Below are 24,280 nucleotides of genomic sequence, written 5' to 3'. Positions count from 1 at the left end.
ACGTTCCCAATTCTATGTATTAAATTCTGAAAAACGACCCTCAACATTTGGGAAGGCTAAGCCACACAACTAGTTCGTTATAATCAAACATCATGCTTCGAACGTGACTTTACGACGATGAGGACGGTGAGGACTCAATCACAGCAGATATCCGCTGATAGCTTACCACAGAGATCTCACGGGCACAGGCAGCAAAACCCGACGCGCTGATAGAAAAATCTCCATGGACGCGCCGCGCTGCGCTCAGGCCTCCCCCCCCGACACGCCCCGTGCGATGACGTCAAAATCGCCGCACGCCCAATGCGCTTGGCTGGGCGCGAAGACTAGAGTATGCCACAAGCTTAACATCTCTCGTTTGGTGGGTGTGTCAGAGGTGTTACCCAATCAGCAGCCAGGTGAATAAAAACCCTGTCATTTAAAGAGGCAGTGCGCACAGTGGATGGGAGCTAGAACTGGATAGGGGACGAGCCACGCCCACCCATTCGGACGGAGGCTGCTCAGTGGCGCATGAAGTCATCATGGGGGGTTTTCCTTCCTGGTTTTACTTCCGGACCATGCGGCCCAAGGTGTAGTCCATGATGTCTCCCGCCGAAGATGCTCATTCATGAGACAGCCAGAAAAGTTGAAAGACCAGCCATTGTTGGTACGGTAGGTTTCTTGACATTTGTTACATTGGCAAAAATAATAAATGCATTAGAGTATATGGGTCGTGTTACAGGTGATAAGAGATAATTTCCTTCTCTCCTGTGTGTGTGTGTGTCATTGAATTTGTCAGTTTTCACCATTTTGCCACACAAGGTGCATGATCAAAAGGGGAAATTTCCCAGAATGAATGCTTTAGGTCAGGGGTGTTAAACATACTGTATGGCATGGGGGCCAGAACAGGCCTGCCAAACGGTCCAATCCGACCCACAGGATGACTTTGTGTAGCCGGCAGACTGTCCCTCTTGGGCTGCCGTACAGGAGTAGTCTGGCCTTGGCACCACCCACTTCCTGGTTTCCAATTGGTTGCTTGCTATAAAGCCACCATAGCAGGCTGCGTATTTCCTTTTGGGCTCCCCTTCGAGACTGTTAGCTGCATTGTGGGTATAGGTGCACATTTTGTTTTGTGCTTACAACCCCTTATGCTGTAGGTTAGCAGTTAGTGGCTATCTTCTCACCCTCTTGTCTCTCATGCTTAGGAGTAGGCCACTGTCCTTCTCTGCCCCCCCTTCCTGGTGTGACCGGACATATGGTTAGGCTCCGTGCTTCTAGGTAGGTTTGATTTCTGGTGCAGCAGTTCAAGAAATGTTGCCCTGTGTAACCTGTTGTTCCATCTGCCTAGGCCCCGCTGATAGCGACCCCGCCTTCCAAGTCGTTGTCGAGAGCTGCCCACACGGGTATTGTGCAATTATCAGACAGAGGTAAAACCTGTGGCCTTTTATCTATTCAATGTAATTTGATGCTTCGCAGTGTGTGATTAAGTCAAGTCAAGTCAAGTCAAATTTTATTTATATAGCACCTTTCATACACAAGGCAATTCAAGGTGCTTATTGATTAATGTAATCTGTTTCCTTATAGACACTGACTGCCACTGCTGTTTTGTTTTGTTTATTTTCTTTGTATTTGGTTCATTCAGTTGTGTTTTAGCCCTGCTGTTGGGCCTGTTACCCTTGAGTTTCCCCCAAGAACTGACTGCCTTCTCTTTCTCCCTCTCGCTGTGTATGAGAGGACATTGTAGGACTGGAGCGTGGCCGTCCCGTTGGTGGTGGGTTTGGAGATAGAGCGCCCCACCTCCCCGGTGTTCCGCACTCCTCCCCTGTGTGGTGTGTGATCATTTTGTACGTTTTATTTTGGATTATATCCCCTATTGATTTTCCCCCTCACCTTGCTGTGTGCATTGTGTGTGTGGGGGCGCCGGGCGTGGTGAGTGCTCTATCCCTATAGCCTATTCCCCCCTCCACTGCTTGCGGCCACGGCCCATCCATTTAAGCACTTTGTCATTTTGAGAAGTATATTTTTATACATGCCTTTTTAGCTTTTTAATGGTTAGAATAATAAAATTGTTCTTTTAACTTGTTTTGTGTATTTAATAAATATTGTGATCTTGGGGGAAACATCTTGTCTGTCCATCTTTTGTAGTCACTTGTGTCATATAGGATCTGTGTGCTTTAACCTGGTTTTGAGTATTAAAGGGGCAGTTCACCCCTGAACCAGTAAGGTGAATTTTGGCCTAGCTACGGCCTGGCCACATTCTGGCGTTGTCGGCAAGGACAGTGTTTATGCGGGCTGAGACAAGAATCCATTTAGTTGGCTTGTTTTTCTTTTTCTTTTCTTTTTTTTTTTTCTTTTTTTAACAAAACAGCAGTGTGCGCATCGGGAGTTGCAGAGCGCTGGTGCCACCCTGCCTTGGTCCCTCCTGACTCATCCCAGCCATGAGTGAGCTTCAGGAATTGAAGGAGTTGGTCCGGGAGCTGCAGGCTGAAAAGGAGCAGCTGCTGCGAGAGCGAGCTACAGGCAACCCAGACTCTGGTCAGGGTAGTGCTGGACATTCTGGACCCAATGATTCTCCCCCTGCTGAACGGTTGCTCTACATCCCCAGAGAACGAAAATGTCCAACCTTTAGGGGAACATCTGGGATTCCAGTGGAAGATTGGGTGGAGGAGATTGTAACTACACTGGTTCAATGTCTCTTAGAAATGATGGCCATGCTTCATACTGATGTCTTTTGAAGGTTTTATTTCTCTCTCTTTGCTTGCTGACACTCTCTCTCTGTCAGGGTACAAAGTTATTGTGTTGCAAGATAAGCATATAGAGCTGCCATCTTGGGTCATTGTTTGCGTTCAGGTCAAAATGGCGGCAACGTATGTGTGCAAACGTGCAGAGCCGCCATGTTGGGTCGTCTTTGTTTGTTTTGCGCGCCAAAATGGCGTTTGCGCTATTGTCTTACAGCACTGAAATCTCGACTCTTGCATTAAATACTCTTTGTAAGCTGATAGTCGCTAGTGTTATTCTAACCTTGCAAGCAAACCGATTTAGTTTATTGAAAGAGTTTATTGAAACGGATTGAAAGTTTTTAAACAGTCTTTGTTATATATCCTGACATTTATAGCCTAAGCTAGTTTGCAATGTTTGTCCCTTGATGTTGTAAGGCAAATAAAACCAGGGTACAAAATAGTGGACTATGGAATACAGCTGTATTATAAAACATAAAACATAAAAAATATACATCTGATTGATTATTGTTTTATTTTGTTTATTCCAGCATCAGCACAAAGCTTCTGAAAGCCCTTATCAAATCCTACAAAGAGAATGGATTGGTCCCACGGCAGAGGAAGACACAACCACGCACAAACAAGAATTACCTCGGCTATGATGACAACAAAAGAGTGGTGACATTCATAGCAAACTATGCAGAGGACCACGCTATTCCTCTGCCTGGGCGCCATGCTGGGCATAGAGACTTTAGTGCTAAGCTTCTGCCAACTTCTGCCTCTAAAGCTTCAGTCTGGCGCCTGTACAAAGATGCTATGGAACAGCTTGGTAAGTTTGTATTAGTATTTAAACTTTCACACACACACACGCACACACATCTCTTTAACCATTAGGCTATTCTATGTGATCTATTTTTGATAAGTAAAGTACAGTGATGCTCATAAAAACGTTGTCTTTGCAGGGCAGCGTGCGGTTGGTGAGTGCAGCTTCACAAGGCTATGGAAGTCACTGGTCCCTCACATTGCAAGCACCAAACCTAAAACGGATCTGTGCTGGCAGTGCAAAAAAAACGACCTAATGAATAAAAGCATCAACAAGCCAGATGAGTTGAAATCTGACAGTGTCAAGAAGCAGCAAGTGCATCTCGACTCTGTTGCAAGGGAGCGCAAACTTTATCAGCAGATGACTGCCGCCTGTAGAAAGACCTGTGACGAGTTGCAGCTGTCCTTTGGCAAGAACAAACCTGCAACCAGGCCGATCACCATGCACTATAGTTTTGATTTTGCACAACAGGTGAGAATACATTTTTATCTTATCACACCTCTCTCTCTCTCTCTCTCACACACACACACAGATTACAGTTTGTATTTAATCTTGGTAACCCTTTATTTTACAGGTACCCTAGTTACATATGAACTATTTGTAATTACATATGAACACCAAATGTAATTACACAGTAATTACCAATAGTTATAAATGACGTTCATATGTAGTTACATTGTAACAGACCTGTACAATGGAGTGAGTCTGTTCAACTGTAGTTATTATATGTAGTTACATGCTACCAGACCTGTAAAATGGAGTGAGTCTGTTCAACAGTAGTTCATATGTAGTTACATGCTACCAGAGTGAGACATGAACTAATGTTGAACTTGTCTGGTACTATGTAAATACATATGAAGTATATAATAGACTCACTTCATGTTACAGGTCTGTTACTATGTAATTACATATGAACTACTGTTAAACTTGTCTGGTACTATGTAAATACATATGAAGTACTGTATAAAATCGACTCATTTGATTTTATAGGTCTGGTAGCATGTAACTACATATGAACTACAGTTGAACAGACTCACTCCATTTTACAGGTCCGTTACAATATAACTACATATAAACTACAGTTGAACAGACTCACTCCATTGTACAGGTCTGTTACAATGTAACTACATATGAACGTCATTTATAACTATTGGTAATTACTGTGTAATTACATTTTGTGTTCATGTGTAATTACAAATAGTTCATATGTAACTAGGGTACCGTAAAATAAAGGGTTACCTTAATCTTTTTCCTATCTCTCCGTCTCTCAGGTGCACTACCCGTCTGACCCACAACAGCCTGGCCCTGTCTATTTTTTGACTCCACGCAAGTGTGGCCTTTTTGGTGTCCACTGTGAAGGCATGCCTAAGCAAGTGAATTACCTGATTGATGAGGGCATGGCATCAGGCAAGGGAAGCAATGCAGTCATCAATTACCTGCATCATTTTTTCAAGAAATATGGAGTTGGAGAAACAGACGTGGACCTTCACTGTGACAACTGCAGTGGGCAGAACAAGAACAACTTTGTTCTTTGGTACTGCGCCTGGCGAACGATGCACAAACTCCGCTTCAAGCTGAGCCTTCACTTCCTGATTGTAGGCCACACCAAGTTTGGCCCCGACTGGTGTTTTGGACTGGTCAAGCAGTGTTTCAGGAAGCGCAAAGTGTGCACTTTGGCCGACATCGAAAAGGTTGTGCATGACAGCTCTCCTGTGGCACATGTAAACATCCCCCAGCTTGTCGGACGAGAGAATGGCACTGTGTGTTTTAAAACCTACGACTGGCAAGAACACCTGACAAAATACTTCAGAAAACTGCCACAGATAAAGAGTTACCAGCACTTCAGGTAATTATCATTCCCATTTTCATTCCCATTTTATTTTATTTTATTTTATTTTATTTTATTTTATGTGCCATATTTCTTTCTTTTACAGCTTTGATGCGCAGAGACCTGGTGTGGTTATCGCCAGAGAACACTGTGAAGCAGAACCAGTGGAGTTTCAGCTGCTATGCAACGCAGATGCCCGTCTGCCATTAAAGCCTCTTCCTGTGCAGACTCCGCCTGGACTGGACATGGCCAGGCAGAAGTATCTTTTTGAGAAGATCAGATAATTCTGTTCTGATGAAGCACAAGACATCACATGCCCTCCACCTGCATGTCTACAGGCTGGGAGGCCTCGCTAGCCAGCCTGAAAAAACCCTCTCACTCCACTTGGCTCGTTCAAGACCCCACCCTGCTCCGGGGGGGTTTGGCAATGCCGCAAACGTTTTTGAGCTTTTGAAAAAGTTATTTTGATATTTTTTTACTTTTTTTACTTAACTTTTAGTTAAGTAGGACTGGTGGTTTAGTTAAGAATGTCATACGCAACCGACCCGGATAGCAAGGCACTTCCTGTCGTGTCCTGTCGTTTGTAATCTTTTTACTTTTTACTTGTGAACAATCTTAATTTTTTATATTATTTTTTGGGTGCATTAACATTAGGGAAATCTATACTGATGTCATCCAATCAATGCTGATACTGTATGCTAATAGATAAAGGAGTGAGGATAATACAGTACATGCTTTTAATTCCTTAGTTTTAGCTATGCAGTGTTCTAAGCAGGCCAGATGGCATGCAGCAGATGATAGAACGCTCATCCATAAGATACTTGAGACTTGACTTGGACTTGTGACCAAAAGACCCGAGACTTGACTTGGACTTGTGACCAAAGACTTGAAACTTGACTTTGACTTGCAAAAAATGACTTGTGAGCATCTCTGGTATTACTGAATATTGGTTTTATATTAAATGCCTTTTGTTATAATAAATGCCTTTTTAGGATAATATTTTTGTATTTTGGGGGGGGGGGGGTCTGTCACTGGGTTGTGTGCACTGGGTTGTGTACACTGGGTTGTGTACACTCTCCCATCTGTCATTCTCAGTGGACTGACAGAGACTGACAGCTTAATGGTTTGGGAGTGGTCAATGTAAAGAGGAACATCTATGTTTATGAAAACAAAAACAAGAACGAATGTGAAACAGAGATGCATCTCAGTAAAAGGGATGAACCTGTGGAACAATTTTGATGATGAAATGAAACTGTGCAACTCACTTAAGACTTTCAAAAATATGTATAAATGCAAGATCATAGATAAATATAAAACAGTGGTATAGTCATATATATATGTATATAGATATATGTTTATATATATATTAAATTATATATTTATCGCAAAATTATGGACAAAATCATGTGTTTAAATATCGAAGAATGTGTGCGTGTAGTGTACAAGTATGTATGTGTATACAGAAGTGTAAATGTGTTACCATGTAAATATACATCAATGTAAATATGGTAGGGCGTATATATTGGATGTTAGTGTGGATGAATGTATGTAAGTATGGAAAGATGAATTTCGATGCTGCTTAGCCGAGACAACGCCAGTTTGAGTAAAAAAAAATATTTATTTTTTATTTTTCTTTAGTTCGCTTCTTTCATTCTCTAAATATTTTCTTTTGCACTATAAAGGCTTTTTGAGATTGTGTTAAAAGGGTAGACATAATAAGCCCCGGCTTCAGTCTACACCTTTTGGTCCTGTTTGATATACAGTATATGAAAATTCTTGTATTGATTATTGATTTCTGGAATAATATGACCAAATAAACTAAACTAATCAATAAATGAGGAGCCATACTTGTTCACTCCCCCCTTGCCTTGGAGCTCCAGGTGTGAAATAGTTCACAATCTTTGAGAGGTGATTTCTCAGCTTTCTCCTCCCCAGACCTCCCGAGAGTGTGAACAATCAAATAAGCATATCTCCTTAAAAAAAATTCAGATTACAATGTGTGACATCATTTAAAAGCTTACTAATATATTATTATAAATAATGGCAGTGGGAAAGCAAGTGGGACAGAGCCCACACAAAGTGATTTATTCACAATGTTAAGCATTTGACTTTTTAGAACAGGAAGCAGTTCCTTGAAAAGGTTAGATGGTATAGGTCAGGGGTGCCCAAATTCTTTCCCATGAAGGGCCAAAACTCAATCTGCGTGGAGGGCCGAGGGCCAAAAATAAACGTTGTGGAATTACATTAAAATGTATTGTGTTTTATAGAAAATTCACATTCTAAATCTAAAATAACATTTCAATATAATAATCTACTTTTTATCTGTTTGGTAATTGTAATAATTTGCAATTGGTTATATATATTTAAAAAAACATCTGCATTTGTGGGGAGCTTAAACATTTGATCAGTAAACACCCAGTTAAAAACAGTTGTATTTTCCACCTTTGTAATCAAGAGAGAAATTTGACTTAATTCACAACTTGAAAAATCCTCAAGGTACTTTGAAAATCAGCTTTATTGTCCATCTTTTGTAAACAATTTGCCATGACAATTTGCAGGGATGCAATCTCAGGAGTGAACACAGTATCCGCAGCCACATTCAGACACTGTTTCACAAAGTCACCACATGAAAAAACTCGTCCACCCTTTGCAATCAGTGCAGATATCTGATAACATGCCCGAGTTGCATTCTGGATAAAAAATCGGGGGTGGGGGGGTGGGGGGGGGTTTCTCTTCTCCCCCAAATCCGTGGCGGGCCAAAACAAACAGAGACTGGTAAAGGCCTCAGGGGAAACCATTTTAAACTCTGATAGAGTGCAGGTGGTGCGAATGGCTGCGCCTGAAGCATTCGAAGTGTTACACAATGAGCCAGCAATTTTATTTCTAATTGAATCAATCTTATTTGTAAAGAAATTCAGGAAATCATCAGCATTGAAACAAGAGCTGTTAGCAGGCGGGGCACTCTGTGTAAGTTTAGCAACTGTGTCAAATAAAAAACGTGGATTGTTTTTATTTACGTTGATCAGTTGGGAGAAATATGATGTCCTAGCAGCTGAGAGTGCATTTTTATACTTCTTAAAATTTTCAGTCCAGGCAAGGCGAGAGGTCAGTGTTGCGCTCAAGTTTCCTGCAGCTCTGTTTGAGTGCACGGGTGTCATCTGTAAACCATGGCGCTGATTTTACCCGGCTTTGTTTCCTGGTTGTGAGAGGAGCGACAGCGTCAAGCGAGTTGCACAAGGCACTGTTAACATAGTCAGCGAGATTATTAAGAGAACCAGAGAATGTATTACAGCAATCAAGTAGGTCAGGTAAACACTCAGCCAGAGTAGTTTTAGCATTGCTATCAATACGGCGATACGTATATGTGTCAGGCTCTAAACACTTCCTTGGAGTACAGGAGGAAACATTGAAAAAGACACAGGAGTGATCAGAAACTGGGACCTGTACAATAGATGACACATCAGCATCAATGCCCTTTGTGAAAATTAGGTCCAGTGTATTTCCACAATTATGGGTGGCATTTTTAAAAGTTACAGGCAGCATCCAGACCACAACCACCGCTACTGCAGTAAATAACAGGAAACCGACATGAGGCCACGCCATCTTCTTTCCCTTCAGGCTTTATGGTTATAGATAGTGTGTGTTAGGCCAGGGTCCGGTGGATTCATTCACAGACACATGACGGCCGTAAAAGCTGTAAGTAAACGTGGACTGGCAATGGATGATTCTACAATCTGACAGTGTGAAGCTGGCAGAGCTGACTCTTATAGCCCTCCAACGTGACAACATTACGTATGGCATCATAAATGAAATCACTAAACTTCAGTCAGTCATTTTGCATCCTTTGATCTACTGAAGAGGAAGTTTGAGTTGCCTGGCACAAGCTGGTTCAGATTCCTGCAAACCAGAAAGTATGTTCAATCCAATATTCGCTCCCAAAGGAACAGTTAGACAGTTGATTTGATATGATAGGCCTACAGCTGAGATAACCTTATGTGAAACCGTGTTCTTATGTACCTGTAGGCCTAATTCTTTACACTAAAAGACTCAGGAAAATTGGGATTGTTATTTATAAGTTATTATGGATTGATTTTCTTTGTCTGGCCCATTGAGACCAAACTGGGTCCATCCCTGCCTTATGTCGAATCAGCCTTCACTAAACGATGTCTCAGACTTGTTGCCCTCATGTAGGCTATGTGAACAAAGGAGGGTGTTGGAAACTGTTGTTAAGTGTCTCTTCTGGAGACTGTCATACTGCTGATGTGTTTGGTCTAAAGTTAACCCCAGTACCAATTGTTGAGACCATGAAAAGCTTGGTAGCCTTTACATTTTTGTAAGTAATTACATGTTAAGCATGCTTGTTCAGTGCCAAACACTGTTGTCCTGACCTTGTATGTGTCTCTCCAGTTAAAGTACCTCATGTACTCGGTATGAGTGTGGTCGAGGTGATGCAGCCTCTCTGCCAGCTCCTTCGGTGTGGCAAAGTCATCTACGTGGATGAAAGAGTCTCCTGGGACATGATCCTCGTAGTTTTGTCTGCTGGTGCCCAGAACTACAGGCACAGTCCCCAGCATCATGGGCTTATATAACTTCTCTGTGATGTAGTCTTTGTCGATAGAGTTTTCAAAGGAGAGGTAAAATTTACAACTAGACATTATCTTAGCATACCCTTGATTATTTAAACGTCGGTTAAATGCACCTCCATAAGCCTCTATCTTTACATGCTTTTTCAGCTCATTGTAAAACTCCACTCTCTTGTACCTTCGGTTCCACTTGCTCACAATCCAGCAGACCAATTTGTCCTTCACCGGTAGTTTGAAACTCTCATCCTCATGAGTCACTGGAACCAATGACCCGTAAGGCACTGGAATATTTGAATCCAGGCGATAATTGCATGTCAAGTTGAACAAGTGATTGAGCTTAGGGATTTGAGGTGAGTTAGCAGGTGACTCCATATTAAACCACACCCATTTCTGGAACCATGGACGCGGCTCCTGCGGCAGGTCGGCCTGTCCGTGGATGTCCCTGTGATGGAAGAGGACACCGTGGGCCTTGCTGTAAGCAGCCTTGTCATCTGTCAGGTGACATCCTGTGATGTTCAACACACTGCAGCTGAGATCAAACCTGTGGCCAAACGGCCACATCCAGATCAAAACGATCGTGTCAGGCTCTTGCTCTGCTTCCCCACCTGCAGCCTGGACCTCCTGGCTGGGATTGTAGTGTGGATTCCTGTGCTGCTCTGAGGAACATTTTGTTGTTGGGACCTGGGCCTGGTCTGCCTCTGCACACTGGACTGCAGGACAGGGAGGGAACATGCAATTGCCGAAAGTGGAGAAGTTGATGTCAGGCTTGTAGTACAAGATGAAAAGGCCCAGAAAACACATCAGTATGAGGCTGCTGAAGACAAAGTGACGCAGTTGGCTCCCATGGAAGGCTGAAGAAGACATGGCTTACTCCTGGAGAGAGAACAGAACCATGACTCCAAACAGAACATCTGATTTGAGAATGGTTCTATCTGATTCAGACTTTATGCAACACTGCCCAGTGGTGGAGGGAGCTGTTCAACTCTTGCACATAAAATAAATTGTTTAGGGCAGGGGTTGATTCAACTTAAAGTGGCCTTAGGCGCTAAACTGGCCTTAAACGCAAAAAAAACACGCTTTACGCCTGCCTACCGCTATTGTCCCACGTCGATCAGTTTGGGCTGTCGGGAAGATACCGTCATGTTTTTATACCCCGAAATGCGCTTTATGCTGAAGAGGCGTGGCGCAGTGCCAGAATAGGCCAGAATGGGCGTTTCGGCCTTAAATACCAGCCTAAAGCGATCTTCCCGACGGGCGTTAAGTTTGCGGTTAACGCTTTTCAAAACCAGGCCTTATTTCTGTGGGCCGCGGATGCACCCACGGCACCTTGTGTGCCTCCCTCCCCTAACAAACGCCACACACAGACACAAATTTGCATCTCTCCCAGCATGCATTGGGGCTTAATACATTTTGACAAGAAAAAGCAACCAAATCAGGCTAAGTAGGCTAAGTAATAGATATAAATAATATTTATGTTAACACAACATGCAATTCTAGAACATTTCAATATTGGACAAAATAAAACATAAAATTCAAAACAACCCTATGTGAAACATACATGTAATCCAGGTCGTATATATAGCCGTCGCAAATACTTAGCTTACTTGACACGTACTTTTTCAATAAAAACACATTTATGCCATACATAATGTATATTTATGTCGCATCATTTAGCCTGTGCTGTGATGTGCAGGAGCAGCAGGTAGCCTACAAGTTATAAAACTAACCCTGCACTGAATGAGCAGAGTGCGGGGGGCTTGTTCACTATTGTGAAAGTTATGTGTTTACAACATATAAAGATCATGGAAGTGGATGGTATCAGGAATGTCACCGATAGTTAACGTTCTATATTGTACAGGGAGACCATCAGCCCTGCTGAACAGATCTGTATTTGCCTGTAGGTTGAATCGTTTTATTCAGGCTATGATCTGTGATGCGCAGAGATGTCCAAATTGGCATGGAGAGATGACAGCATGCAGCCACACCCGGACTGGAGTGGCTCCGTGGATCGGGAGCTTGGAAGGGAAGAATGTGATTGGTTTACCGGGGATCACCAATGGCCACACTTGTGAATAATTCTACGCTTAAAAAGGCGTGGTTAAATGGTTAGCGCCGTGCACTCTGGCTTTTAGCGTCACAGAAAAATTAGGGAATGCGCCTGACCACGCCCACTAATAGCGCTGCGCCCAACCATAAGCGCAAATTTAAGGCCAGGGGGTAAATAGAGCCCCATAGCTTGTATCCTATTTACAGACGAAATAGTGATTTCAGAGATTGCATGAGCAAGTACTGAGTATGTGCAAGCAAGTGGTGAGCTGTAGGGCCATATTTGAAACACAGGTCATTACAATTTATTGCTGGAACCAACCTGTGTGTTTAAAAGTTTTTGTAGTTCTTAATAATTGGCAACTCATTCCATGCTAATAAATACAAAATATTTGTTTTGGTGACGCTTTATATTAAGGTTCTATTAATAAGCGTTAATTAATAGGCAATAAGGCTCTTATAAGGTGCTTATTAACACTATTATTGTGTTAATAATACTATATAAGTGTTAATAATTGCATTATAAACATATTTATTGGTAGCTTATAAGACATTTATAAGCACTTTATAACCACCTTTCCTAGCTGGTTTTGTTACTTCATTAAGCTTAAATAGTTTAATACCTTATTAGCAGTTAACTATGCACTTATTAATCGTTAACTATGCTTTTTGCAGGTACCGGATCTAAAGCGAGAACAGTGCCTTACTAAGGTTAATAAATCCTTTATTATGCACTTATGCTTTTTGCAGGTACCGGATCTAAAGTGAGAACAGTGCCTTATTAAGGTTAATAAATAATTTGTTATGCACTTATTATGCTTTTTGTAGGTACCAGATCTAAAGCGAGAACAGTGCCTTATTAAGGTTAATAAATCCTTTATAATGCACTTATTATGCTGCCTCAATGGAGGCAGATATTTGAATGGCCAAACGGCCAGGGGAATGATTCTGAGAGATGTGTGTTTCACTCAGGGTTTTGTGTCTCTAAGAAGGTCAGAATTACATGATGGGACATAAATGCAATAGTAGTTGCAATAGTCTATGCAGTATGCAGTCCAGACTGTTTTCTTTTTCACGTTGATCGGAGGTTTGTCCTGCACCTGCCCTACAGAACGGATGTGTGCGTTCCACTTTCTTTTTCAAAAGTCTTTCATCAGCCTGAACTAGCAATGGAAACATAGCATGTCAAAGTATATGGACTACTCAGCATTAAGGGAATTTTCAGACTATTATTAACACGATTAAAATGATGCCATTGTTTTTGGTAAAACTACATCTACTAACTGATCTACTTACATGATGAAACAACTTTTCATTTCAACTTGACAAATATAGTCATGAACTGATCTATGAAGGCTTTCCCAATATTGCAATAAGAAACCTTGAGTAAAACTCACCTTGATGTAGAAAGTTGTATCAGATAGTTCAGATCCTCTCAGTAAAAGTTACACTGACAACCAAAGACCCTTCTTTCCTCCTCTTCGCAGAACTTTATGAGCACATCAACTGTATGTCTGTCTATTTTTATGAGAGTGTTTTATTGATGTTTTAGTGAGTCTGTTTTAACCATCCTACACATAAAAGAGCAAAGAGCAAAGAGCTAACCTCCAACAGTAGCAGCAATATTCATTTGGTGCTCCCAGCCAAAAGGCCTGAACTTTGCTACACCATAATGGTGGGGACACACCATAATAATAACCATGCAAAAAGTATATTTTTTAAATATATTAATAGTTTAATGTAGATGCAAAGGAAAATGTAATTGGCTCGTTATAACACATTTCAGAAAAATCACTATATTTCACAATGGGATCATCCTGGCTCCCAGCACGTCGTTTTCAACCTATATGGTCTTCATCAGGCTGTAAAGGCCTTTACAGCCTGACGAAGACCAGGCTGTAAAGGCCTTTACAGCCTGATGAAGACCAGGGTCCAGTTGCACAAAGCACCTTAGGTTAAGAGTTCCCTTAGAGTCAGAGTTAAGGGGTCCATAAAATAGAATCGGCTGCACAAAACACCCTTAAATCTTCTGCTTATGTTTTCCTTAAAATGTTTAACCTTATGGAGAAGATTTAAGGGTGTTTTGTGCAGCCGATTCTATTTTATGGACACCTTAACTCTGACTCTAAGGGAAATCTTAACCTAAGGTGCTTTGTGCAACTGGGCCCAGGCAGCCTGACGAAGACCAGAGAGGTTGAAACCCGTTGCGTTTTTTGTGCCCCTGTCTATTCCTTTGAAGATGTACATTGTTTGTAAACTGGTCTCAGTACAAATGTACTTTATACTTCCTTATTAAATCTCTTTAATATACTATAAAAATATACTATATTTAATATATTTAAAATACTTCCGGGTACCACTTCGGGAAGGCGGCAGGTTTAAATGTGCGTGTTGTCAAATAAATGCTGTCAAACTCTCTCGTTGTTTTCGGCCGACTACTTTCAATTTAAATGTTCAAACGGTTGGTAAACATGCTTGTCCGACGTATCTAGCCTTTCTTCTGTGTTTGTTTTATGTAGGGCTAGCTAATAACGTTTTACAACTGTCAAACTCGCAGTTTTTTTGCAGACTCGTTAACGTTACGTTACAGACAGAGCTACTGACGCCAAGCGGCTTGCTGGGCCAAAAGAGAAATTACTTCTCTCTCGGTTTTACTTCGTTTCGAACTCAAGCTCTCACTAGTGCCTTAAACGCTGCAACGCAGCCCTATGGAAGACTGTTATTTTGCTCCAAAATTACTTTTCATTAAAACCTGACCACCCACCCGTAGGTGGCGTGGTACCCCCTGGGACTGACACAGATCCACGTGACTACGTCACGTCCTGCCAGCCCAGGGAATAATCACTTCCGCTTTCTTCCAGCCGCTGTGAAGACGTGTTTTGTGAAAGCTCCGCGGTTAACGAGGAGTTATATTATATAGCTTTAGATACTAGGCTCGTTCCGGCTGACTTGCCCACCTCAAGAGGGTCGCGTGGACGGGATAAAGCAGGCTTCGGAGACCCGACCCTGTACCCTTCACCCTGCGGCGTCGGAACAAGTCATCTAAAAAGCTAAGAGTATCTTCCTTAGTTAACTGTTGTCAGCTGCCGCCGTGCAGTCGATGTGAAACGTTTCCCCGGAAACGGGGTAACGTTGTTAGGCTTGAGCGCATGACTCAGGTCTGCACTCATAACTCTAGCTAGGTTTGCATACATGCAGAATAGCTTGTACCGTTAGCACTAGAACAACAGGCTAAATAGCACAGTTGTCACAGATAGCTAGCTGCATCCGTGCGGTTGTTTCTGTTGCTAGGTACTTTAGGAACGCCGGCTTTAGAGCGCGCGCGTTAGATAGTTAGCTAGTTTGCTCAGTGCAGCTAGCTTGGACTACCTTGTAGCACTCCATATCTGGCTGCGTCCCCAGACAGGGTAACGCACCCGGTTATTGTGGCAGATAGCTAACGTGCACACGTGCAGTTAGTGTCTGTGTGCTAAGTTCTTCGCGCCAGCTACCTCTGTGTAGGGCGCGCCTTAAGCGAGAGTAGTAGCTAGTAGCCATGCTCTTCAGTGAAATAGCTAGTTAGCTAGCTTGCTCCCGTGCAGCCAGTATCTAGCGATGTGTAACCCCGTTTTCCTGTTAGCAGAGAGAGGGGGGAACAGCTAGGTGCTGTATTAGCTGTGAGGCTACCGGTTACGACCGGCACAAATAATTTGATGTGTTCATGCCTAAGGGCAGGAGCACGCTGCACAGGCATAAATGTAGTGTAGCTTTTACTGGCGTCTGAGATTTTAGCTGGGCGATTCGCTAGCTATGTGAGCTCGCCCCGCACCTTGTGTGGGCCGCTTCTCTCAGTACTTACGCCATCTTAGCCAGCTTGCTTGTCTGCTAAGTGTTGCTTGCCTCGTGCAATTAGCATCTACTAGATTGCAACTCCCGCTGAGGAGTTTCTTCTGAGATTGACTAGCTTTGCGGGCCGCGGGCCTTTGCTTGCGGTCACGCTTGCTTCCCCGTGTTACTCAGGGTAGAGACGCGCTGCACCGGCCTGTGCGCAGGCTTGTGTTAGCGCACGCTTGTCTCTCAGTGCTTATGCTAGCTTAGCTAGTGGCTTCCACGTCTGTTCTCTCGGGTTAACAGGTTGTGGGTATTGGTGCCCCCCCTTCGGGATGGGCTATTGCCGCTTACGTTACCATTGCACGCGCACGTTCGCTAGCCTCCGGGTTGCTTACTGTCTAGCCTGTGCTTCTTGCTAGCTTGCTTAAGCAGTACTCCCGCTAATAGGGTGCGCCCTGCGGGAGCTTGCTATTAGTGGTTAGCTTCCTGCTTCCTCTTGCTACTGAGCAGGGAAGGTCAGGGAGGGGATGGGCCGTGTGTAAAACTACTTGGCCGAGTATGAATCGGCACGTTAAGTGCGTGTTCGGCCTTGGGCACAAGCACGCTGCACAGGCGCCTTGAACCTTCGGTTTTGTCCGCAGCTAAGCTCTTTAGAGCTGACCAAGGTCCGCTCTCAAAGAAGTGTTAAAGCTAGCTTGCCTTGCATAGGTGCAGATAGCAATATTTAGTACTGTTTAGCACAGAACGATAGCATTTTGCAGATAGCTGGCGTGCACCCGTGCAGTTAGTACCTGTGTGCTAAGTACATTGGGCGCGAGATACCTCCGCTACAATAGACATACTGCTCCTTGCTGGCGCTACGCGTCCAGCAGGGCTTACAGCTCGCCAAGGTCTGGGCTCAGTGCCAGCCTTTGGCTTGTAGCTCTAAGGACAAGCCCACCGCCCTTGGTGCCCAAGGCCCGGGGTGGTTGGGAGCTCTCCATGGGTCGCACTCCCTTGTTGGGGCGCCCCCTGCAAGTGCAGGGAGCCTGGCTGGGGGCACAGCGCACCTTGGTCCATGGCCACGGCCTGGCCTCGGTTGGCAGCGCCCAGGTCAAGCCCACCGGTTGGCTCACCAAGGCTGGGCTTAGTTCCAGCCTGCGGCTTGTAGCTTTAGACCCACCGTCCTCGGTGCCCAAGGCCCGAGTTCGGTCGGGAGCTCGCCCAGGGTCTCATACCCAGCATCAAGGCTCGCCTTGGTCCATGGCTACGGCCTGGCCTCGGCTAGAGGCTCCTAGGACAGCCCACCATCAATGGCACCAACGGCTCATTGCTGGTCGGGAGCTCACCTGGGGGCCGCACTGTCGGACAAGTCCACGTGCGTCTCGAGAGAGAACGTTACCTCCGCAGTCCCCCCAGCCTGCGAAAGGCGCACGGCAGGGGGGGGGGGGGGGGGGGTTACTTCGATACAACAGCGCGTCAGTAGGCGGAGCTTGCGTAAGAAGTTCTCCCCCAGCATGCACAGCTTCTACGGAACTGTCCATGCGGCGGGGGGGCGTAGCCTCTCACGGCCATTCGGCATGTCTTTGAGCCCGCGAACCCTCACGGTGTGCGTGGAGGCAGCCGTGGCTCCCCTCCGCGCGAGGGGGATCCGCGTCTTCCTATATCTCAATGACGTTCTCTTAGCGGCCGACTCGAGGGTCTGTGCCGCGGAACATACCAAGGTGGTGACCGATCACCGGCAAACCTTAGGGTTTTTGGTGAACTGGCAGAAGAGTTGCCTCGTCCCAGCGCAGGCGGCGACCTTCCTGGGGCTCGAGCTATACTTCCTGCGAGCCTTTCGCCTGAGCGACAGGCTCGCACGGTTCGGACAGCAAGCCAAGGACGTTAGGTCTGTGCCCTCGGTGTCAGTGCATCAGTGCACAGTGATGTTGGGCCTGATGGCCTCAGCACTGCATGTGCTCCCGCTAGGGAGGCTACACATGCTCTCGTGGTCCAAATATGGTTCTCAGGCTTCGCCTGGACTCGGCCGGGGACCGTCATCGCAGGGTTCCTCTGACAGGTCAGGCCTGGCAGGCGCTGGCTATATGGGCGGACCCCCGTTACCTCTCGAGAGGTACTCGGTGGGGCCCTGTCCCGCTCAGGATGGTGATTCGCACAGACGCCTCCCTCTGGGGAGGGGGTGCGATTTGCGGGCATTTTTCGGCGAACGGCCGGTGGGAGGCTCAGGAGCTTCACCACATAAACGTGCTAGAGCTGAAGGCGATTCGCCGGGCTCTGCCTCAGGACAAGCCCACCGTCAATGGCGCCGTGGGCCCATTGTTGGTTGGGAGCTCTCTTGGGGACCGCACTGCCGGACAAGTCCGCGTGCGGCCAGACTCGAAAGAGAACGTTGCCTCCGCAGTCCCCCCGGCCTGCGGAGGTAACACTTCCAGCGGCTCACACATGGGCACCATGTGCTGATTCCCTCGGACAATAGGGCAGCGATCGCCCACCTGAACAAACAGGGCGGTGTGCGGTCGGGGGCGCTGAACCATAGCGGGGATTCACCTGTGGGTGTATCCCCGTCTCCTTTCAGTGTCAGCGGTCTATCTGCCGGGACGGCGGAGTTACGACCGGCCTGCTGTCTCGAGGCAATCCCCGTTATACGGAGTGGTGCCTCCACCCTCGGGTGATGGAACAGGTTTGGGCCAGGGTTGGTCGCGCCTGCGTCGATCTCTCGCATCGCGGCGCGCGACACACTGCCCACTGTGGTTCTCGATCCAGGAGGATAGCCCCCGTTAGGTCATGACGCGCTAAAAGCGCACGCGTGGCCGAGGGAGGGGCTCTATGCGTTTCCCCCGACCCCCCCTGATCCGTCAGGTGTTGGACAGGGTGAGGGAACAGCGCCTCCGGCTCGTTTTAGTCTGTTTGGCACAGGCAGACATGGTTTGCGGACCTGGTCTCCCTGGCGCAAGATCCGCCCTGGGCATTGCCGGTACGGGCCGATCTCCTATCCCAGGCGGAGGGGGAGGTGTTCCACCCCTCCCCAGGCAGGTGGAAGCTAGCGGTCTGGCTCCTGAACAGGACCAGTTGCTAGCCCAGGGCTTGCCTGATAATGTGGGATGCACTATGCAGCAAGTAAGGGCGTGGATCCAGTGAAGTGCAGTGTGCGACCAGTTCTCTGTTTCCATCAGAGCCTGCTTGACGCGGGTCAGTCCCTGCAGTCGTTTAAGGTGTACGTAGCCGCGATTCTGCTTGCCATAGGGGAATTGAAGGGAGCCCCGTGGGGGCGTACCCTTTGGTCTTGCGCCTCATGAAGGGGGCGCGTAAACTGCGCCCGCCGTCGCGGTGCGTTTTTTCCCCAAAATCGGACCTGGTTACGGTGCTGGACGGGCTAACGGGTCATCCGTTTGAGCCCTTGGACTCCGCCGATTTAAGGGTTCTGTCTTTAAAGACCGCGCTGCTGCTGGCCTTGTCGTCAGGAAAGAGAGTTGGTGACCTGATTGCCCTCTCGGTGCAGCAGGCCTGTGTGGTAATGATGGGCGCAGGGTTACGTTGCGACCTAACCCGGCTTACCAACCTAAGATTATTAATGTCAGTTTTAGGTCTATGGTCATAGACTTATCAGCATTCTGTCCCCCGCCGTTCAGTTAGAGACGGGCGAGGAGAGACGTTTGCTCCTGCTGTGCCCCGTAAGGGCGCTCTCGGCCTATGTGGCCAGGACGCGTTCTTTACGCATTACAGATCAGCTGTTGGTTTGCTTTGGGCAAAGGGCCCAGGGCGGACCCCTTTCCAAGGATCGCTTATCACACTGGATAGTGGAGGCGATCGCGTTGGCATACTCTGCCGTGGGCAAGGTTCCCCAGGAGGGTATCAAGGCGCTTTCTACGCGAGGTGTTGCGACATCCTCTGCGTTGTTGCGCGGTGTGTCGGTGGAGGACATGTGTGCCGCGGCCTCATGGTCCTCTCATCACACTTTTGTCAGGTACTACAGTCTCGACGTGTCCGGTGCGCAGTTCGCGCACGCGGTGCTGTCGGTGGCAAGAAAGTAGTATCGTTGCCACTCTAATATGTCAGACGGTTAGGCATAAACGTTGCCATATGGCCGTGGTTCACCGGTGCCTTTCGGGTCGCCCTGTGGGGTGCTCCCGGCAGCAAGGTTGGTTGAATGGAGGCACTAGTGAGAGCTTGAGTTCGAAACGAAGTAAAACATTAGGGTTGTGCTACAACCCAGGTTTTACGAGTGAGAACGAGAGCTCTCACTACCCAGCCTTGCTGTGTCGATGCGTCACGGGGTGCGTCGGATCTCAGCGGGCTGGAAGAAATTAGAGTGATTATTCCCTGGGCTGGCAGGACGTGACGTAGTCACGTGGATCCGTGTCAGTCCCAGGGGGTACCACGCCACCTACGGGTGGGTGGTCAGGTTTTAATGAAAAGTAATTTTGGAGCAAAATAACAGTCTTCCATAGGGCTGCGTTGCAGCGTTTAAGGCACTAGTGCAGGGGTGGGCAATTATTTTTCATGGGGGGCCACATGAGAAACCCAGATTGTTGCTGGGGGCCGAACAAATATTGTCATGCCGTAACCCAGGAACTTTGATGATAGAGAGGACCACAAAAAAATGTCCTCGCTACCAGAGCGCCAGATTTTGCTGAGCGTTGGGGGCCGAACGGCGCCGGCGCAAATTTTTTGGGGGCATTTGAAGTCAGGTTTAGAGGAATACCTCATTTTAAATTAACAGTTGTGATGTCATTATTCAGTCTTAAACACCAATATTTGATCCTTTTCTCACTCACTCCTATGTCATTAACTTTTTTGACCACCTGCCAATATGGCTGCTATATTTTATAGTTACCAGCCAATTAGAATTTCCACTAGCCAAAATGTTTTTCTTTAAATAAACCAGAATATGAGTGTGTTAATTTAAGCATAAGTATCAGTAAGTGGCCCGGGATTCTCAAAGCCTGTGTTGAGGGTCACACGAACAAAAATGCACTCTTGAAGCTAAATAAATCCAAAACCAACAAGTTAATTATTTCCATTTTTACTTCAAAGTAGAACAGTCATTTCTTACACATGAGATTACTTTTAGCCTTTTAGTCATAAAGATTATTGAAAGATATTCCATACCAGACTGAAATGTTATAACAGAAGTGGAGTATTGGCCAGAATGGCATGAACATTTGGACACTTATTCAGCGGGTACCTTGCATGTTGCATTCAGGTGCACTGTAAAAAAAACAACAAAAAAAAAACACATTTTTTTTTTTTTTTTTCAATTCCAGCGCGGGCCGCATGTGGCCCGCGGGCCGCCTTTTGCCCAGGTCTGCACTAGTGAGAGCTCTCGTTCTCACTCGTAAAACCTGGGTTGTAGCACAACCCTAATGTTTCTGCTTCTCTTCAGTTTGTTAATTGTTTTTTTCTTTTCTTACTTCAACACGTGGGTGTGATTTTATTCAACAGAACAAAAAAAGCAAGACAACAACAAACAGACACAACAACAACAACAACAACAACAACAACAATAACAGCAAGAGGGTGGCACACTAACCATAGAAACCAGAATACTATGAGATATTCATTCCCAATCGGAAAGCAATTAAATTAGAAGGGTTAACCTGCATGGGAAGTTACCTATGTGTAAAGAAATCGCCCATCGGACATGTAAACAAATAGATAAAAATCAAATAAGACTACCATACAAAAACAGTATGCACATACATCACTCATATAGAAGTACAAAACACTTCCACATTACCCCCCACCCCTACAAACACAACATAATTCCAGAAAATACAAACAAGAAAAACACACGTTAATATTAACCTTGGCGGGCATTTTTTTTTTTTACAAAACTGTGTTTCTGTAAACGTAAACAGTATGTTAATTCTTAATGTGAATGATGCTAGTCTCATCCTGCAAATTGTTATTATTATTATTTTTTATTATTATTATTTATTATTATACTTTCCACAAAGTCATTCAAACTAATGCTAACGATTATACAGTACTGTACATGTGACAGCAACTATAATTTGGGTCTTAAAAGGACAACTAGCAAATTCTCTGTTTCTCTTTTGTTGAAAATAATCATTATGACTATTCTTTTTGAAGAACTCCCGCAGATCTACCTGCCCACCAGCCCATTTATAATAGCCACAATAATATCTTCAATGTGTCATAGCAGCATGAAGGTTTTGCTGTGCCATCAAACAATGAAAAAACATGTAATGATAAGTGGCTCACACATTTCTGTATCTTTGTGCCATAAAGAGGGATGAAAGGGACAGTGTTACAAACAGGATGTGTTTTTCTTCAAGGGGGATGGCATCGCCTCGCATCACTCCTCAAATCGACTACTGACCCCAGTACCAATTGTTGAGACCATGAAAAGCTTGGTAGCCTCTGTGTTTTTGTAAGTAACTACATGTTAAACATGCTTGTTCAGGGCCAAACCCTATTGTCCTGACCTTGTATGTGTCTCTCCAGTTAAAGTACCTCATGTACTCGGCATGAGTGTCGTCGAGGTGATGCAGCCTCTCCGCCAGCTCCTTCGGTGTGGCAAAGTCATCCACGTGGATGAAAGAGTCTCCTGGGACATGATCCTCATAGTTTTGTCTGCTGGTGCCCAGAACTACAGGCACAGTCCCCAGCATCATGGGCATATATACCGTAACTTCTCTGTGATGTAGTCTTTGTTGATAGAGTTTTCAAATGAGAGGTAAAATTTACAACTAGACATTATCTTGACATATTCTTGATTATTTAAACGTCGGTTAAATGCACCTCCATAAGCCTCTATCTTTACATGCTTTTTCAGCTCATTGTAAAACTCCACTCTCTTGTACCTTGGGTTCCAGTTGCTCACAATCCAGCAGACCAATTTGTCCTTCACCGGTAGTTTGAAACTCTCATCCTCATGAGTCACTGGAACCAATGACCCGTAAGGCACTGGAATATTTGAATCCAGGCGATAATTGCATGTCAAGTTGAACAAGTGATTGAGCTTAGGGATTTGAGGTGAGTTAGCAGGTGACTCCATATTAAACCACACCCATTTCTGGAACCATGGACGCGGCTCCTGCGGCAGGTCGGCCTGTCCGTGGATGTCCCTGTGATGGAAGAGGACACCGTGGGCCTTGCTGTAAGCAGCCTTGTCATCTGTCAGGTGACATCCTGTGATGTTCAACACACTGCAGCTGAGATCAAACCTGTGGCCAAACGGCCACATCCAGATCAAAACGATCGTGTCAGGTTCTCGCTCTGCTTCCCCACCTGCAGCCTGGACCTCCTGGCTGTGATTGTAGTGTGGATTCATGTGCTGCTCTGAGGAACAGTTTGGTGCCGAGACGTGGGCCTGGTCTGCCTCTGCACAGTGGACTGCAGGGCAGGGAGGAGCTTCCTCCTTTTGAGGGAACATACAATTGCCAAAAGTGGAGAAGTTGATGTCAGGCTTGTAGTACATGATGAAGACGCCCAGAAAACACATCAGTATGAGGCTGCTGAAGATAAAGTGTCTCCTCTGGAAGACTGAAGAAGACATGATGGTTTACCCCTGGAGAGAGAACAGAACATCTGATTTGAGAATGGTTCTATCTAATTCAGACTTTATGCAAGACTGCCCAGTGGTGGATGGAGCCGTTCAACTGAGGAACTTGCAACATGTTCCTTCTACATGGTAAATGGTAAATGGCCTGCATTTATATAGCGCCTTTATCCAAAGCGCTTTACAATCAGTAGGTTCATTCATCCATTCATACACCGATGGCGGCAGGCTACCACGCAGGGTGCTGCACACCATCAGGAGCAATTTGGGGTTCAGTATCTTGCCCAAGGACACTTCGACATGCAGACTGGAGGAGGCGAGAATCGAACCACCGACCTCTTTTATCCAAAGCGATTAGTGGACGACCCGCTCTACCTCCTGAGCTACAGCTGCCCCCATCTACATCTGGGCATGAACAGTACACCATAGCTTGGATCCTATTTACTGAACAAATAGTGATTTCAGAAATTGCGTGAGCAAGTACAGAGTAGGTGCAAGCAAGTGGTGAGCTGTAGGGCCATATTTGAAACACAGGTCATTACAATTTATTGCTAGAACCAATCTGTGTGTTTAAAAAGTTTTTGTAGTTCTTAATAATTGGCAACAAATTCTATGCTAATAAATACAAAATATTTGTTATACTTTTCAGAAACACTTGTTGTACAGGGACCTAAAAGGAAATAATGGCTACAAGAGACGAGATGTAAAAAAAAAAAAAAAAAAAAAAAAAGTTCATCAGCCTGAATTAGCCTGTTAAAAAAACAAAAAACAAAAAGGAGTAAAAAAGGGGGGGAGAGACTGGGCACATAGGGCTCTATCTCCCCCCTGGCCTTAAATGCTAATTTAAGGCCTGGCGCAGCGCTATTAGTGGGCGTGGTCAGGCGCATTCCCTAATTTGTCCTCGGCGCTAAAGCCGGCGTTAACCATTTAACCATGCCTTTTAAGCGTAGAATTATTCACAACTGTGGCCATTGGCGAACTGCAGTAAAC

The 24,280-nt window shown here is 45.5% G+C and overlaps 2 pseudogenes across 2 annotated transcripts; both read right to left on the bottom strand.

Annotated features, from left to right (window-relative positions):
• Positions 1-8,711: 8,711 nt before the first annotated feature.
• On the bottom strand, positions 8,712-10,791 carry LOC310799847 (4-galactosyl-N-acetylglucosaminide 3-alpha-L-fucosyltransferase 9 pseudogene; annotated as a pseudogene). The gene is made up of 2 exons: positions 9,733-10,791; positions 8,712-8,729 (listed from the first exon to the last, which is right to left on the bottom strand). The product of its transcript is annotated as a 4-galactosyl-N-acetylglucosaminide 3-alpha-L-fucosyltransferase 9 pseudogene (transcript).
• Positions 10,792-10,794: 3 nt separating this feature from the next.
• On the bottom strand, positions 10,795-23,287 carry LOC310799836 (4-galactosyl-N-acetylglucosaminide 3-alpha-L-fucosyltransferase 9 pseudogene; annotated as a pseudogene). Its single transcript has 2 exons — positions 22,215-23,287; positions 10,795-10,800 (listed from the first exon to the last, which is right to left on the bottom strand). The product of its transcript is annotated as a 4-galactosyl-N-acetylglucosaminide 3-alpha-L-fucosyltransferase 9 pseudogene (transcript).
• Between the last annotated feature and the right edge of the window lie 993 nt (positions 23,288-24,280).

Source organism: Poromitra crassiceps (genome assembly GCF_964638095.1).
Source record: "Poromitra crassiceps genome assembly, chromosome: 2".
Taxonomy (NCBI): domain Eukaryota; kingdom Metazoa; phylum Chordata; class Actinopteri; order Beryciformes; family Melamphaidae; genus Poromitra; species Poromitra crassiceps.
The sequence above is the reverse complement of the archived record's forward strand: the minus strand, read 5'-3'. Positions and strand labels throughout refer to the sequence as shown.